Source organism: Chinchilla lanigera, unplaced genomic scaffold (assembly GCF_000276665.1).
Source record: "Chinchilla lanigera isolate Chin_1 unplaced genomic scaffold, ChiLan1.0 scaffold00047, whole genome shotgun sequence".
NCBI classification, from domain to species: Eukaryota; Metazoa; Chordata; class Mammalia; order Rodentia; family Chinchillidae; genus Chinchilla; species Chinchilla lanigera.
The window spans coordinates 11,303,851-11,322,426 of record NW_004955448.1 but is presented as its reverse complement, the minus strand read 5'-3'; the positions used below and the strand labels follow the sequence as shown (position 1 = coordinate 11,322,426).

The 18,576-nt window shown below is 39.9% G+C and overlaps 1 protein-coding gene and 1 pseudogene across 1 annotated transcript in view; both read right to left on the bottom strand.

Annotated features, from left to right (window-relative positions):
• The window catches only part of Ppm1l (protein phosphatase, Mg2+/Mn2+ dependent, 1L), a gene marked incomplete in the record, with an annotated part of 282,271 nt that overhangs the window by 225,832 nt on the left and 37,863 nt on the right, over positions 1-18,576 (bottom strand).
• On the bottom strand, positions 14,773-16,978 carry LOC102017523 (annotated as a pseudogene).

Genomic DNA, 18,576 nt, shown 5'->3' with positions numbered 1-18,576 from the left:
GTGACTACCCAGAAATTGGAAGAAAGACAGAAAGGATGCTGAATATGGGCAATTTAGTCCTGTATCCACTTCACTTAGGCTGAAGCTAGTCTCTCCTCCCCTATGCTGCAGGTCTAGTCTGGTCCGGAGCAGCACGCACTGTTCAGATTCGATCCACACCTAGCCGCCTGGTGGAGCATGAAGATCCAGCTCTTCAGAGGAAGGGAAGGCAAGGAGAAGAGATGTTAGGTAGGAGAGAGGCGGGTCTTAGAGGCAGAAGGTTGAGCTTCTTCAACATCTGTTTTTGTTGTTTTGTTTCATTTTTGTTTTGGAGGCTTTGTGGTTTTGTTGTTGTTGCTTACTGTGTTTTTGTGGGGCTGGGGATTAAACCTAGGGCCTTACGCATTGCTCTGCCACGGAGTTACAGCCCCAGCCACAGGAGCTCCTTCCAAATTTCCTTTTTAACTTTCTTTTGGCCTAAGTGAATTAATATATCTTGCCAGATGCAGTTTTCAAAAGATAAAACTCATGAGAATAGAAAATCTTTACTTTTCTATATATCTGTAAACAACATTTCTAAAATGTATAAAACATACTACCACCCTAATTTACTTGTTTCAGACATAGAAATCTATATTATAATGTCAAGTTATCAAAAATTGGTTTCCATAATAAACTAGATGTACAGTATCTGCAAACTGGTCCACTGAATCAACTTACTTTTTCACTTCTGAATCTCTGAGGCAAGTATTATTATTAATATTTGACATAAATGAATAATATAAAGATAAATCGACAGGCTAAATTTGTTGTAGAAACACGAAAGGATAGATGGTATTATTTGCTGTGTTCACAGAACAGGGCTAAATTTTCTTATTTACTTCATTATAAAAGTAATGTACATTAAGTTTTAAAAACTTAAAGCCTGAGGCAGTGGCACATGCCTATAATTCTAGCACTCAAGAGCCTGAGGCAAGGCCAACCTCAGCTATGAGACCCTGTCATGAAAAAAAACAAGAAGAAATGGAAGGAGGGAGTGGGAACGCAAGCAGGCAGACTGGCCATCGTGGTGTGTATCCGTAATCTCAGCACCCAGAAGGCTGAGGCGGGACAACCATGACTTCAAGGCCAGTCTGGGTTACACAGTTCAATCAAGGCCAAGGCCAGCCTGAACTATATATCAAGACTCTGTCTCAAAAATCCAAACCAAAACAACCAAATAAACAAAAAAACAGAGAAAATATAAAAACTTCAAAGAGGAAAATTAAAACTATCAAAAGATAACTGCATCAAATAACTTATTTAAAGTTGAAAGTCTGCTACCTCTCCATAATTGGAAAGAGTTGAAATAAAATTTCTTAAACTGCAATAAAATACAGTAACAAAATCATTTGAGGCATTTTTACATATTCGATGGCAGTAAGAACATGAAACAGGCATCTGACATGTAGAATATTCCAGTCAAATAAATTTCTGGAAAAAAAAATGGCCATGTTGCCTTTGGCAACAGAAACAAAACACCCCTGCTTATTAATAAGTAATACCCAGGGGGACAGAAAGGTATCTTACAGAGTATTTAAGTAACATTAATAAAGGCATTCTAACCTGGAAAGAAAAATACTACAAAAATAAAAAGCAGGGACTCTCCTAAACTCAAGTCTCTTCACTTCCTGCACATGCAGCCGTGCACCTGAGCTGCACTTGCTGCCTGCAGTCACCACATCAGAGACCCCGGCCAGCAGCCCAGCGCCTCACCTCACACACTGAATACTTCCTCTCCTGCCAGACTTGCCCAGCAGTCCCACCCTTCCAGAAAAAGAGAGCACAGCTTCATCTCTGCATACCCACTCCGTTAAAACTTCTCACAGTCTCTTACACTGAATACAGGGCTCCTATAATCCTATCATACTTCTGGTTGAAAAAAAAATCAGTAAGGGCATAACTAGCTACAGTCATTTCAAAACAGTCAGCACAAAGAAGACTTCTAAAAACGTACAAACTTCAGCCACCATTGTAAAGTACCCAGATGTTCTCAGCACAGAATGCAATGCTTTAAAGTTCTCCTAGTATAAAGCAGAAACATTTTTCATTTATGAAGAAAGAAAAAAGAACAGCAGTTTAAGTCCTTTACCTAAAGTTACTTAGAAATCACAGTGACAATCTAGAAAAGGAATAGTTTAACAAGGATCACATTTAGCTGGGCATAGTGCCAGGTACCTGTAGTCCCAACTGCTTGGGAGGCTGAGGCAAGGTAGTTGCTTAAGCCCAGAGATCTCAAGGCCAGCCTGAGTGCCATAGTTAGAATTCATTCCAAAAAAAAAAAAAGGATACAATTCTTTTTGACCTAATTAAGATATGTGCTAGCCTTAAGAAAGAAAGGGAAAGGGAGAGAGGAGATTAAGAAGAGTTCTTGGTAGCAAAACACTATGAAGGCCCACTCACATACATGCGAGCCCAGTGCACAGGTGCAAAGACATGAACATCTTCAGGAAGCTGAAGGACAGTAGTGAGCTCAGAGAAAAGTGCCCTCATCAAGGTCTGAGAGACAGGCCAGCTCTGGGGAAGCACCAGCAATATCAGTGCAGAGGAATCTGCTTTGGTATTGAAGCAATCAGATATAGACACTCAGGGTCACATCACATATCTGGCAAGTTCTGGGGCTTCACAATGGTTCCCCCCCATGCCCATGTGTGAGTCTTTCCACAGCTACCCAGGGGCTATACAGGTGGTTTACTACTGCCTCACTGAAGAATTACCATTTGCTATGATCCTACTACTGTAAAGTGCAATGCACCGGCTCACAACAAACCTGAGGGTGCTGAGGCTGAGAAGAATTAAGTCAATTTCCTGAGGTTCTCCAGGTAGAAAGTCACACAGCTAGGATTCAAGATCAGGTCTCTGCGCAGCTCTGGATCCCACGTCTTTTTCACTGTTCACTTTGCTAACCTCATAGAAAGCACAATTTAAATGTTTAACTCAAGCTCACAGAGAAAATTATCTCGTTGAGGAAATATTAAAAAAGGAACTGGCAAACTTTTTTCAGCAAAGGATCAGATACTGAATATTTTGGGCTTTTCCAGCCACACAGGTTTTCTGCTGAATATTCAGTGTAACAACCATTCTTCGCTTTTGGCTGAACCAAAACCAGCCACAGGCTACGGTGTTAAAGAATGCAGTCCAAGCAAGGTTCAATGATTCTGAGTTCACGAGAAATGTAGTGCTGATGCAGTATCTTGATTTACTGCAATGCCTTTTACTTCAAGATTGGGAGGAAAGCAGAAGAGAACCGTAATTCCATCTAGTCACTTTAAATGCACTCCATTATTAAGTAAAGGGTAAGGAACAGTGGTCCCTGTCTCAGGAACCCTGCATTAGAGCAGTTTAAAAGCTATCAGGCATTTATTTCATTTACTTCCCTGATTTCCATTCCTCCATATTCTAACTAAGGCATTAATCTGTCACTGAAAATCAATGCTTTCTGCAATCTAATTAAAACTCTTTCAGCACGCTATAACGCAATGAACAGAAACACGGAAATTTAAGCTGACCATGGAGTCTTTCAATACGACCAAAGCCCTCTGAGGTTCTATTGTTTGAAATTATAGAAAACATTTTCCATTCATTTTACAATATTTGTAAAACAGGCTTTTGAACACTTCCTGAAATCTGCAATAACCGCCAAGTCAACCTAACATATGCTGCAAGCTGGACCCAGTTCATCAACGCTGGAGTGCACAGTGAGATGCATTTTAAATAACATCCAGAATTTGCTCTGTGAGGCAAAGTAAGTTACAACTTGTGATCACCTATACGTCTTCTTTTTATGAGCTCATAAGCCAGCCACGAACTAATTCTTGCCACAGTGCCCCGTCAGCTGTCTGGCTGACCTCTGCCTTCATCTAAGCAGTACAACTTTGGTGTCAGGTCCAAGTGTCTCTGGTTAAAATACTTTCAACTCTGCTGATTCATGCCAGTTGCCTGGTGGCTACAGAATGGAAAAAGGGGATGGCCACTAGGGACCAATTTATAGCAACAAATGTTATTTTCATTGCTTAGCTGAACAAATTAGAAAACGGAGGACTCCAGATTCCAAAGGCCAGTAGCTTATTTCACAAGGTTACAGGCAAAACCACATGGACCATGTAGGTAATTACCTACAGACTGATTTTAATCACAGGGACAGCTAGAAATTGGGGCAGGGTAAGAACAGTAAAAACAGCTCAGCTCCATTCTTGGGTTTTGCCTCTTGTGTCCAATTTTATAATCTCATCTTAAGTAAACCCTGGACAATCAAAAAAAAGACTTAGCTCAAGACCTACTAACACACATTAAAAAAGACTTTGAACTGCAAAAAGGACCAACTGCAAAAGCCAATTACAGAGGTGCAGTAACACAAGAAAGTGCTTTCCTGTGTACAAAGGGGAAGGCAACTGCCATTATGATGCAAGCAGAGAACTGAAAAGAAGAAAATATGCTGACGATTTTAAATATAACATCATGTAATCATTACAAACTTTCCATGCAGGAAATAGCACACCCATTTTATAGAGAAAGAACTAAGGCAGACTGACCTTGAACTCACAATGTAGCCCAGACTGGCCTCAAACTCATGGTGATCCTTCTGCCTCAGCCTCCTCCATCCTTCCTGGGATTACAGGCATGTGCCACCATGCCCGACTTACAATAAACTTTCCTTTCCATTTTTTCATCAGCCAAACCGCAATCATGGCAATGCTCATGACCTGCAGAGAAGGCCAAACCCTGATAATCAAAAGAACAGAAGGAATCACGGTAACAATCTAAGGGGAAATTTTTTTACCAGAATTAGGTCAGAACTTTGTATTTCCAAACAGCATACTCCAGCTGGCAGAGCTGAGCCTCAGGAGCAGAAAGACTCTGGAAAAAGCAGTGGTGCCAGGCGTGCCGACATTAACAGCTGGCATCCCTCCCTTCCCTTTCTGCCAGCACTTTCACCCTTCCATGGGCTACTGCCACCACTTCTTTACCCAGGTCATCTGATCAAATGCACTAAGCCAATTCCCTGATCATGTGGCGGGAAGGGAAGGCAGCTGGCAGCAGAGGCAGTGAGCAGAAAAGCAGGTGTCAAAGAAGACAGAATGTCCACTGGCAACCTTTCTCTTCCCTCCAAAAGAGGCAGCTGTGCAAATATGGGGAGAGAGGAGCAGGAGTTCAGAATTCAACCCCCGACTCACTGGGCTATGAAGTTAGACTCAGCTGAGTGTCCCAGTAATTCAGCTGATTACTCAGTTCTCTTCTCCGCTCTGTGATGGAAGCCGCTGTCTAGAGGCTCACAGTTACATCCTGGGTGTGCTCAGGTGCCTGAAGGTGACAGCCAGTCCTGGAAGAGCTCCAGGTCTGGCTCTCCTGGGCTGGCTGCTTTAGCCTTCAAAGTAGTGTCAAGCGACATCACTGCTCAAAACGTGGGAACAGGCCAGCTGGAGTCAAGGGCCACTAACAGGACTCCGCCATGTTAAAAAAATTCTTCCAGCTTTCCTGAAGCTTAGCATTCCCCTTCTCACTGCAGGAAAGAAACTCCTGGTATGAAAGGCTGAAATGACCCAAAGCCTCAGTGCTAGCCTCAGTTAGCTCAGAGGGGAAACACAGTTGAACATGCAGACAGCTGTTAGAAATATAAATTACTACACAACAATACTACTGCTGGATTCAATGTGGATAAATTAGTTTTCCTGGTAAAATACACAGGCAGAGTGAAAAAGATCATTTGCTCAGATCTGAAAGCTTACTTGGAAGACATTTTGTAATCATAAAGATAAAAGAAATTTCAAGAAGTTTTCTGGTCAGTAGTCAATCACTTCATAAAGCTCTCCCCAAAAAAGAAATCACAGTTAATACCATTATCAAGGAAATGATTCTTTAGACATAAACCTCTAAAGTCCTCTTAATTTTAAACCAAATGCCCACTACCTTATTCTTAGTGGAAACAAAATTAAGTTGCCATCCACAAAATAAAAGGCCCATACAGAAATATTTTTCAACTCAGTCTATTATTCCCCAAAATAAAGACAATCCCAACTCATAAACGTATCCTTAAGTCCTTTACTGGTTTTTTCTCCTCCAAACAAATCATGAGCTCAGAACTGATCATTTAATCATTAGACAATGCAGCTGGTGATAGCTTTCACCAAGCTACAGTGGTTTTTATCCCAGGCGTATTTTCCACACCAGACAGCAGTTAATGTTCTGTTTTTGTTTGTCTTTATTCCAACTAGCAGTCCCAACATAAAACAAGGAAGAATGTGCAAAAAGAAAAAAGTGATTAGTGTTTGAAACGCTAATGCCTATTGCTGGCTAGCTATCTATCACCAATATAGCATGTAAAATTGTTTGACGGTTGTGGAGAAATTGAACTACTCATGGATGGGTCCTAACAGCCAAAAGATTCTGTTGTAACTGGCCTGGAGGAGGGCCTGAATTCTGAGATTTTCTAATGTTGTCCAAGTGATTCTAATGTACAAAGACAGAATTGCTGCTTTACAATATTAAAACGTCAATAAAAATAAGGTATTGCAAGCTTAGTATGTACAAAAGTATTTGTGAGTACCTGAACAAACAAAAGCGTGGGACAGACACTGCACTCAAGGCCCAGGATGTGGGGTGAGGGAAAGCATGTAATTAATAGTTAACTTACAGTATGCCAAGTGCTATAACTGAGGAGCAGAGGTCACTGAAGGCCACCCTGCAGAGGGGCATCTAACACAACTGGGCAGAGAGGGATGGGGGTCAGAGAGATGGCTTCCAAAGAACCACGATCAAACTCATCTTGTAAGCTAACCAGGAGGCAGCCAGGAGAAGAAAGTGGGGACGGGAACTTCAAGAGGAATTAAACTGGCACAACGGCGCCTGCCTGCAAGTCCTACCACTTTGGAGGCTGAGGCAGTAGGATCACAAGTTCAAGTTCCATGTGGACAATTTAGCAAGAATGTTTCAAACTAAAAAAAAAAAAAAAAAAAGGAACACCCGGCCAGCTAGCTCATTTGGTAGAACATAAATAAAAAAAATTAAAAGGGCTGGGTTTATAGCTCAGCATGAAAGCTATGGGTTCAATCTTCAGTACTACAAAAAAAAGAAATAGAAACGAAGAAATGGAAGAAATGGAACAAGGAGGGGAGTGCAGGGAAGGAGAGGGGAGACGAATTAGGGAACTTAGAAAGTGCAAAGGTCCAAAGGCTAAAGCTGAAGGTTTTCCAGAGCATCGAGAGGGCCAACCCTGGAAATGTGCATGGGTCAAGCAGGCTGGGAGTAAAGCACCAGTTAGTATGGCCGACTGCCCAAATTGGTGGTGGGGGTGCTGTTGCTTTTTTAGCTCCAGCCAATGCAAGAATAAGGCGCAATATTGACACACTCTCCAGATTTTCAAAAGACGCTGAGAATCTGGTCTATATGTGAAATTTGTAGGCTTTTAAATGCTGGGCAGGACAAACAAATGATTCTGCAGACCAGATTCTGCCTATGACTTGTAAGAGTGGGCTGCACCTTTTTGTTACATTACAGAAAATTACTTAAGGATTTGGGGGGGGGTGTATCCAGCTTAGGTCTGAATACATTTTTAAATGCAAAATTACACTGCAGTGTTGCAGAAGGCAATTAGACAATCCCAATAATGCAAAGTGTTCCCCCACTCATTAATGCAAGTACCACTATTTTGAAATTAGTCCCCTACTTTTTCATTTCTCAAATTCAGTACAGGACCTGCTTACTTTTAACTATAGGGAGAAAAAAAAAGCACGGCAAATATTAAGATGCAAGTAAAGGTCACATTAGGCTTCAAAGTAATGTAAATTACGCTGGTGGGATACAGAGGAGGTAGTCAGAACTCACAGATGATCTGCCAAGCAGGGCTAAAACTCCAGGGCCTGGGCAGCAATCCCCGTAGGCTGGGAACACCTCCAGCTGCAGGACAGACTAACAGCAGCGGGTAGAGAACCAGGTGCCAAGAGAGGTCACTCTTTCCCCCGAGAGGACTTTGCTTCCTCCATTTCTGTCTTTACTCCATCTCCTCCCCAAACCTGATTTCCCAAAAGTGAGAGAGAAGGTAAATCCCTTACACATGACGATCAACTGTCAAACACTGTAGGAGCCAGTTGCCAATGTCAATTCTTCACACATTCCCTAAGAAGTCCGCATACGTTTAACAGCACAAGGTAAAGCTGGAGTGTACATTAGTTCCTCTGCACAGCACCCAGGGCACTTACAGAAGATGCTCAAAATATCTATTAAAAAAAGCACTTGGCACCAGGCTTGGTGCCAAGCCTATAATCCCAGCACTGGAAGGCTGAGGCAGGAGGATCACTGTGAGTTGAGGCCAGCCTCCACTGTATAGACAGACCCCGTCTCAAAAAAAAGCACTTAGCTTAAGTTTAGAAATGGCGTATTTCCCAAAATAATTGTCTATTAGAAAAATTAGGAAATATGAATAGGTGTGCAAATACATAGATTTTATTAGGAAAAAATAAAAAACTAAATGGGGAAATTATACCCCATTTAGATAATGATCCATCAAAAGTGGGCAGCAGTAAGACATAAATACATCATAGACACATGGATGTAACTGATTCTCAAATCAAATAAGTGGACATAAGTACTGTCCAAAGAAACATAAACTGTGTATTTAATAAAGAGCTAACTGCTTCAACTTTAGGGTTTTGTGGTTTTTTGTTTGTTTGTTTTGTTTTTCAAAAAAGAAAAAACATAATTAGCATGTCTGGTAAATTGCCTGTAGTCTCTGCATGTCATTTCTAATTTTAGATACGGAAATCAGACTCTCTCAGGCGTTCTGATTTTCAAACATGGATTGTTGAACTTTGAGATATTAGAAACTTTAGAGCCTTGAGATTGCATAATAACATTTACAATTCAACAAAAACAATGGTCCTTTCTTTGACAGGGAAAAAGCTTTTAACAAGCTCTATGTTAAGGGTCTTTTCAATTTTTATGATTATTTCATGAGCTCAAAAAAATCTGTAGGCCAGGCATGCTAGTGCATGCCTATAGTCCCAGCACTTGGAAGGCTGAGGCAGGAAGATCACTGCAAGTTAGAGGTGACCTGGGCTACACAGCAAGTTCAAGGCCAGCCTGTACTACACAATGAAACCCTGCCTCAAAAAGACAAAAAAAACCTCTCTACAGGCAGTGAATGGAAAATGTATTTGAATATAAAGCACGAAGCTTAACTTGAAAGGAATTTTAATACCTGTATATGGTCACATCAGCATCCTGGAGCCTCAGGTCTGAATTCTGGCTGGTAGGTTTCTACCATTTGCTGAAAAGGCACTGAATGACCGGACACTTGTCTCCTAATCATATAACCAATCACCATCACAAATTCAGACATCTGATGGGAAAACAGAAACACCCAGAGTGAGGAAGAGGAGGGAAAAACCATGAGGGCAGTGGAGAGGAAAAAAAAAAACAAAACAGCTTTCTGAAACACTGTAGAACAAAAAAGATAAGCCCTTTTAATGTAAGGAAACAGTTCAGGGAAGAGGAGTTCCACACGGTTAATTCCCAGGACAAAATGTCTAAAGAGAGGGTGCCAGACATTTTCTAAGCTAAGAACTGGGGGCGGGGGTCACTTCCACAGTGACCGAGGGGATGGACAGATAGCTGTAGCCCACCCTACTAGACAGTGGCTGAATGTAAGAAGAAACTAGAAGGAAAGATGCAAATAACTCTGTACATTAAAACTATGTGTGACACTGAGGACTGTACAGTGCTTACCTACGTAACATCCCTAATCTGTAGCTAATATAAGCCCCAAATTCCCACATGTTACAGAGTAAAACTGCCTTAAGCTGAGGCGCTGGACGAGAAGAAAACTACTAAAGAGAAAATGTAACAGAGGCAGGGACACAGTTTAGAAAGGAAAAATAAAACACAAAAAAGTGCAGAAGTCCCAGGAGTAAAGTCAAGAGAGTGCAAGTTAGCTCAGCACAAACATGTAGACACTGCTCTGCTGGAGGACAGCGCTCCGCCAAGCTTCATCACATCAGCACAAGGACTTTCTGGCACATGGGAACAAGCACAGTTTGAACCATTTGCTGATGTACATAAAACTCAGAAAATATAGATGACTGTGCTTTATTTACTCCTTATCGCATGAAGGCTGTGGACTGGTAGTCTAAATTGAACAGTTCTCTAGCCCAGATTGCAGAAATGAAGTATTATCACTTGTCTAGCCTTGCAACACATAAAATTCACTTACTTAACAAATTTTTATTTGCTCCAAGTGCAAAATGTCCTTCAAAGCAACGGTTTAATTTTCTTATTCATGAAAGCCTGAGTTTAGCCTTAATTTCTTAAGTTCATATTTAGAAAAAGCTGAGTTTGACAAATATATGGCAATTAACTTGCTTGTAAACAACTAATGAATCAAAGAAGGAAATATGTAAAATTTCTTGAAACAAATGAAAGTAGAGACACGATGTCCCATAGCAACCCCGACATCAAAAAAGCAGGAAGATCACAAATAACCTACTGCCGCAGCCCAAGGAGTCAGAAAAATAAGAACAAACCAAACTGAAAATTAGTAGATGAAAAGAAATAATAAAAAACCAGAGCAAAAATGAATGAAAGACTCAAAATCAATTTTAAAAATCAATAAAACGAAGTACAGAAATCCTTAAATACTAAAAAGAGAAAGAAGATCCATAAGTAAAATCAAAAATAAAAAGGGAGGGCCGGGAATATAGCTCAGTGGCATAAGCACCTGCCTGGCAAGCACAAGGTCCTGAGTTCGATTCCCCATACCAAAAAAAAAAAAAAAAAAAACATGAAAAGGGAGACTACAATTGGCATCACAAAAATACAGAGGATCATTACAGATTATTATGAACAATTCTATGGCAACAAATTTGATAACCTGGAAGAAATGGATAAATTTGTGGTACACATACATCTCACCAAGAATGAATCATGAAGAAACAGAAAATCTGAACAGACTAGTAACTTAAAACAAGACTGAATAACAAAACATCTCTCATGAAAAGGAGACAGAATCACTGCTGAGGTCTACCTAACATTTAAAAAAAACCACTACCAAGTCTCCTTAAATTATTCAAAAAAATTAAAGAGGAAAAGATTTCTGCAAATACATCCTACAAAGACAGCATTACTCTAATACTAAAACCAAATAAGGACACAAGAAATAAGGAAATCTATAGGCTAATATCCTTGATGAACATGGATGAAAAAAATAATGAAGAAATTACCAGCAAAACAAATCTAACAGCATAACAAAATGACTACTGACCATGATAAGATCAGATCTATCCCAAGATATAAGGATGGTTCAATGTATACAAATCAATAAATGGTACAGCACATCCACAGAATAAAGGTCAGAACTCATTGGATCATCTAAATACATGCACAAAAGACATCCATCCCTTTATGACAAAAGCTCTGAACAGATTCAGCAGAGAAGGAGCATATTTCCAGGTGATAAAGGCCGTATGTAACATCCGCGGGGGCTGTCAGCACTTCCTGCAGTGCATGACGTTACATTCCTCCTGTGGAGTTGGCACCTGTACGTAACTCATCTTCACTCCTCTTCTCATCCCCTTTCTCTCCCTCGCTCCAGCTTTTCACCCCCTCCCCAGGTGAGAATGACTTATCTCCCTACTTCTTATTCTCTTTTATTTTGCTCTTTATTTATAATTTTGATTTCTCATCTAAAAAACCATGTGATATTCAAACCTGTGTGTCTGATTCATTTCACTCAACAGTATGGTCTCAAGGTGCATTCATTTTCCGACAGATGACTCAAGTCTATCTATCTCCATGGCAGAGTAATATACTTGGTTAAATTGTGAAAGCTTACCTATAGCAAAGCACAAACTCTTTGAAAATGTTATATACTGTAATGAAAAAATAGAACTTTATGCAGTTATTTGAAAAAAACATATTAATGTGAACTGGTTCATAATTTTAAAAATAATCTATCATATCAAAGTTTGTTAAAGCATTGTTTAAACTGTTAACCACTGTTTCCCACCTGAAAAAAATAAGAAAGATGAAGAACTGTAAGGCTACCACACCTTCCATTTCTTAGTACTTCCTCAGTACTTTATCAATGCAAGGGAGTGTGGCTGCAAAAGCAGAGATGAAGAACCAAATAGGGGAGAAATAAAATCGCATCTTACACAAGAGATACATGATAAATCACCTGGCTGGCATGTGTAATTATCATCAGAATTGCTAACATAAAAATGACAACTGTCTTAGTTACTTTTCTCTTTGCTGAGACAAAATACCTGACACCCAAAGTTGAAGGAGGAAAGGTTTATTTTGGCTCACAGTTGGTAGAGGTTTTAGTCCATAATTGGCTAACTCCAAGGCAGGGTGGTATGGCAGACAGGTAATGCAGAGGAGAAGGAGTTCATGGCAGGAAGAAGGTAGCAAAGCAAGCAAGGGACATGACAAACTTCTTTCTGTCCCTTATATTGTAGCTAGGCTCCCAGGATTAGGGTGATACCAAACCAATCAGTGGAGTGATTTAGTAAGCACCCACCCTTAATCCTAGCACCCTTTAGCACTGCACCATAAATCAATCACACACTAGACTCAGCCACCTCTGAAAAACCCCACCTATGACTGCATGAGGCTTTCGGGGGACATCTAGACACACGGCATAACAACAACTCTGACTGTTTTTAATTTATATGCTAGTCTTTCAGAGAAGAAAGAAATTAAAAATAAAACATATTCAACATTTCCCCAACACTAGCCAACTGGCATTTAGGGTTGCAAAACATTCTGGGTATCATTTTAGGCTATTAATAAAATGTACAGAAGGAAGGAAGGGAGGAAGGAAGATTTACTTCTAACTATCATGTATTTTCAACTTCTCCATTAAAAAGAAGCACTAAAGGTTTTGAAAATCTACTCAAGGACACAAAGAATTGATATAAATAGAACACAGGTCTCTCTGTTTTCCCTATCCACCACACAACAGTGACCTACAGACAGGAATGTTAATGATGCAATTAAATGTTTTCTAAAATTAAACCTGTATGAAGGAAAAAAGCCTCAGAAGAAACCATATTTTAATATAAAACACTGAAGACTAAAAGTGGTCACCTCTCAAATGAATAATATTGAGATGAAACCATTAAGAGATGAAATAATTATTTTTTAAATCAGTACACATTTTTTCTTGAAAAACATCAAGGAAAATGTAGCATGGTTAGAAAACAATATTCCTTTGTTCATGTAATACACAAACACTTAGTGAATACCAAATGCAGGCCAAGTACTCTCTTAGACACTAAGAATACAGTAGTTAACGAAAAGTCCCAGTCCTTATGAGGCTCATATACCAATGGAATGAGACAAATATTACGCAAATGATTAATGAGCAAATAGATTCATAAAGAAAAATACAGCAAAATAAAGGGAATGGGAAATACTAACAGAGGGTAGGTCCTGTTCATATACAGTGGTCAGAGACAGCTTCTCTGGCAGGTGACACACAAACCTGAAGGCAGTGAAGGCACATACCATGTGAAGATCCAGAGGTACACAGTCCCGGGAAAAGGAACAGCAAGTGCAAAACTGTGAGGCATAAACGTATGTGGCATGTAAAGGGTTAGAAAGAGTAGACAGTGAGAATGTGAGAGAGCAGTGGGAGACAAGAAGTCCTCTTCTCCTCTGGATAATCCATGGTATTTGAATTAACTGGTTTTAATAGCTAAAGGGTAAGAAAGTCAGGGAAACTGAAGGACAGGAAACATATTTCATTGAATTTCTATTAAGCACCTAGTAACAGATAATTCACACTTTTTTTAAAAAGAAATATTTAGTAAATTTACTCAAATGAAATTTAAATGATACAGAAATGAAAACTATTAGAGACCTACATATAAAAAAGTGAATATAAATTAGCCAACTCCATGAACATTTCCACTTAAATATTCATACAAATACATAATCATCTTTTTCTTTACACAGCAATAACACATACACACATGACATGAAAATTCTGGCAAAACGATCAGAGATATTAACAATATTCTCACATTTCAAAAATGGTGTGGAATATGTTTTAACAAAAACATTCCACATGAATGCATTCCACGTAGAATTCATTCCATGGAATGATTCTATCATGTGAGAAGCATTGCTGGTTTTAATTCTTTAAAAACAAGATACTGGTAGCTGAACACACTGGCTTACTAATAATTAAGGCATTTTGCATATACAGAATCTTAGTGTGTACAAAAAAATTTTAATATTATCTATTATGATGTTTTAAACTTTGAGAGTCTCTTCAACACAGGAAAACTGCTGCACATACTTAGGGTTTTTTTAAATAAAACACAAAAAAAATTGATGACTGGTCTCTGTGGTTCCTAGTAGCAAGTCCTGTCTTATTTTTTCACATAATATTTTATGTGAAAACATCATAATATAATTATAAATTATAACAAATCATAAATTCACATAAATTACATTCTAATGCAGGATTTCACTAAAAATGAAATCCTAGTAGTTCTTAAACCATGTTACCAAACAACCGTAAGTCTCAAATGCAGCAAAGGTGAACAATCGTCATAGTGCACGTTCATCTCATTGAAGTTAAAGCTGCTCCTTTTGGATATTTTTCCACTGCAATGTGAAACAGACTGTTAGGGTTTCATTATGTGGATTCTTAAAAGAAAAACATAGTTTTGACTTCTTCTACAGTTCAGAGTTGGAAATCAATAGTCTGGGGATGTTTTAAATGACCGAACATTTTTTACTAGATGAAATCTCTCAATACAACTGCAATAAATGAGCATCCACCTCCTTAGCTATATTACCAGTATATTTGGGAACCAAAGTAAGATGGTTTTCCTGTTCCCATAATCTACTTAATTGTTGTTTTAAAATTTAAATATTTCCATCATTTATAATTTTTGTTTTATATGATAGTACTGACCACCACCTTTTTATTGATTGAAGTCAGTTTAAACCAATTATGACACATTCTTTAAATTTGCTTTTAAGTAATGACTTACTAGAGGCAACAAATCTACACAGCAGCCAAATGAGATATATTGCTTTTCTTCCTTTAAACTACTGGTGAGCACGAGAAGGCAATCTACCACAATTCCAAGGTCGTCTATCCTCACCAAATAAGTTCACTTATACTTCTCTTTCTTCAAAAAGTTAAAGCTACATTCCATCTTAAATTTCTGCTGAACAAAACTGGGACCACTGTTTCAGGGTCCTGAGAAACCTCAGTGAAAAACCCACTGTATTTTGATGATGGGCTTTCTCTCTGCGAAGAACCAGAGTCACTGGAGTTAACTGTAGAAGTCCAACTATCATGGTGTAATTTTTCAGGCAGGCAGCCTGCACAAACCAGTTCATTTTATTTGTTATGTCTCAGCCCCCAGTTTTACAAGACTGGTTTTTTTCTATTTCTGTAAGCAACTGTTTTTTTTATTTTATTTTATTTTAAAGAGTAAAAGAAGGATAACATAGTAATAGGGGGACTTACCAAATTACAGACAAAGTGGTAGGAAATTATCAATGGTTGTTGTTTTACATATTGTTATCTACAAGATAGTTTCTCAGGAAACAAACAGACAAATAATAGTGAGTTACAGACAAAAGTGGTAGGTTATTATCAATGGTTGTTTTACTATACATTGGTATCTTCAAAGTGGCTTCTAAAGAAAATAGAGCTACACATGAGTGACCAATTGAATAATCATTAACTATTCTCAATGGTTCTTATAGGAAACACATAATAATAAACATGCATCCATTTATGAAATAGGATAGGAATAATACAAACATTACAGAGTTATGGACAGATTAGTAGGAAAATATCAATGGCTGCTGTAATACATGGTGGTATCTTCAAAGTGGTTTCTCAGGAAGACAGAGATACGCAAGAAAGATCTTCTAAGTAGTTATAGCCTAAGGGTTGTGAAAAATAGCATATTACCTCCTCACCAGTGACTCCTGTCACTGAGGTGTGACAGGTGGAAGGAAGGCCAGGATTGAAAAGAAGGATTGAGAGACTTGTACCTGTGTCTAGCAACAGGCTGTTTTCTTTTTCCTCTATAGTCATCATTACCCAGGGCTCCTCCATGGAGATAACAGTCTGGCCAGAGGGAGAAGGCAGAGTATGCCCCAGACCCCCTCATTCCTGTTAGACTAACTGTAGGATGGCTCTGAGCTCTGGGGCCTCTGCTTCAGAGGGCAAACCGATCTCCAGTGGTCTCCTCTGCATTCAGAACATGGCCCAAGGGGCCTCTTAGGGCAGTTCCTCTTGAGGTGGCCTGCCTTTTAACAGTGGTAGCAAATGAATGTAGTCGTCAAGTTCTTCTTTGGGCCCCAAGAATCAGACTTAGGGTCTGTTTATCTTAGTGCTGCAGCAAAAGCAGCTGCTTTTCTTGGTCTCTTTGTTTTCTCTCCTTGGCCTTCTCCTCCTCTTGGCTATAGAATACTGAGGAGGCAATTCTTACTAGTATCTCAAGTGAGCCATCTGGGGCGAAAGCCATTTTTTGTAGCTTTTTCTCTCCAGCCTCCCACCACATTGGGACCCCACAACCAGTTAGTGTTCTCTCCCCAAACCTCAGCACAGCAGCAGGAATCTGGGTGCAGACCTCTCCGGAGCTCCACACACTCCTCCACCGCAGCCTGTACTGTCAGGGGAAGAATGGCTTCCAGGGAGGGGGGTCTCCCCAGGTATTGTGCAAGGTCCTCCTGGTTTCCAGCTTCCAAACAGCGCTTGTGACCCCGGTCAACTAGACCTCTGAGTCTTTAGGCATAGTCTGTATTCTCATGTTCTCCGAGTCTTTGTTCAGCAGCTGCTCATTCACTGACTCTGGACTTTTCTGGTTCTCAACGGCAGGGGCAAGAGAGACCCGTTGTGTATTCCCAGGGTTTTCTCCATGTCAGGATAATTCACGCACATCCGCGGGTGGGCCTCTGCAGCCAGCACATGGCGGGCCAACTGTGTCATTGCTTCTCTGTGCCATGATAATCTTCGACCATGCAGCGGTGGCTGGCCTGAGAGCTGGTGTGCCAAACGCAGCTTCCCGGGCACCAGGGCCCCTCCTCCTGGGTGCCTGAGCAGCTAGGGGCTGGCCCAAAGGCTGGCGCACCCCGCCACACAGCTTCCCGGGGAAAGGGGGCCCCGCAACTAACTATTTTTGGAGAGTTCTCATTAGTGAAATTAGAGATCCTTTTTCTAGAAAGATCAATGGAATGAGTCTCAGTATTTTTACAAAAGTTTGGTTTTTTAACATTGTGGTTTTCACATGTCATAATGTCTCACCTAGCAGCACCTCACAGTATCACGCTGACACAGCCCAGCCCACCTCGGCCCTGGCACAGGCCCCATTCAGAATCATTTAAAGGCCACCCGATGATCCACACTCTTATCCTGTCAATTGGGTAATGTTGTACCTTTCTACAGATGAAGCATTGAGTTAGTAAAAGGTGCAAATCAAACTGACATGCAGACCCTTCCAACTCTGAACTATGTCCCTCTGCATCCTTGAGATGACCGAAGGTACCAACTATAAAAGGGAGAATATCTCATTCAGAGGTCTAAAAGGACAGTCACAGAGAAGGGTAAATTTGAGTTACCTGCAGGAAAATGGATGTACTTCGAAACTCTTAATGCTGAGCAAGATAAATCAGACACAGAAGGTTAAATGTTGTTTGGTTTCTCTTATATGGGAAAACCAAAGTACAGTACAGATAATTCAAAGAGCAAAATAAAAGACAACCAGAAGCAGAGAGGAAGACGTTTTGTTGATTGGAAGGGATCTGGGGTCTAAGAAACAGGAAAGGGGAAGTAAAAAGGATTAAGATGCGATGTGTATATGTACCAACTCTCCACAATGAATATATCCATTATATACTGCAAACATGTACTAATAAAAAAATTTAAAGAAATCCAAAAGGAGATGATAGAGGCAAGAAATGCTTACAGGTTTCTTTCACTTTATTTCGCTTGCACATAAGAGCACTGGAGTGAGCAAGCAACCATCACATATTTTTGTCCAGACATAACCAAATATATATAATGCATATGTAAAATGTACCTATAAAAAGTTCAAAGGAAGCAGAAGAAATTGACACCCTCAGATAATCCCAGGCCAGGGTGTTCCTCATTCTGCATTAGAGCAGAAAGCTGAAAGATGAAAGACCCGGTTGCCAGTTGGTACCCTGCTTTGGAAGAAGGTATAGTATTCCCTTCCTCCACTGCAAGTCCAGATTCACAGAATCTGAAATTCCCTGAGGTCAGTCATACCAGGCTTTTCTCTGAGGAAGTAACTAATTGAAATTACCAGGACTGAGCACTAGTTAGCAAAGCCACTTCCAGACAGAAGAACTGCAGACAAAAACTGCTAGGGGAGTCCTGTGAGGCTTACAAAGCGACATGGGAGGGAAAGTTCGCAGCCTTCCCGAAAGTAAAAAGATAAATAAGAAAAAAATTAAGCGGTAACTGAAGATAGCTTGGGAAATACACTTAACTTATAAACGTGCTTTGGACTACTTTAAAACTGTTTCGTATCATCTCAAAATAAATTTGTTATGTCAAGTCACTCA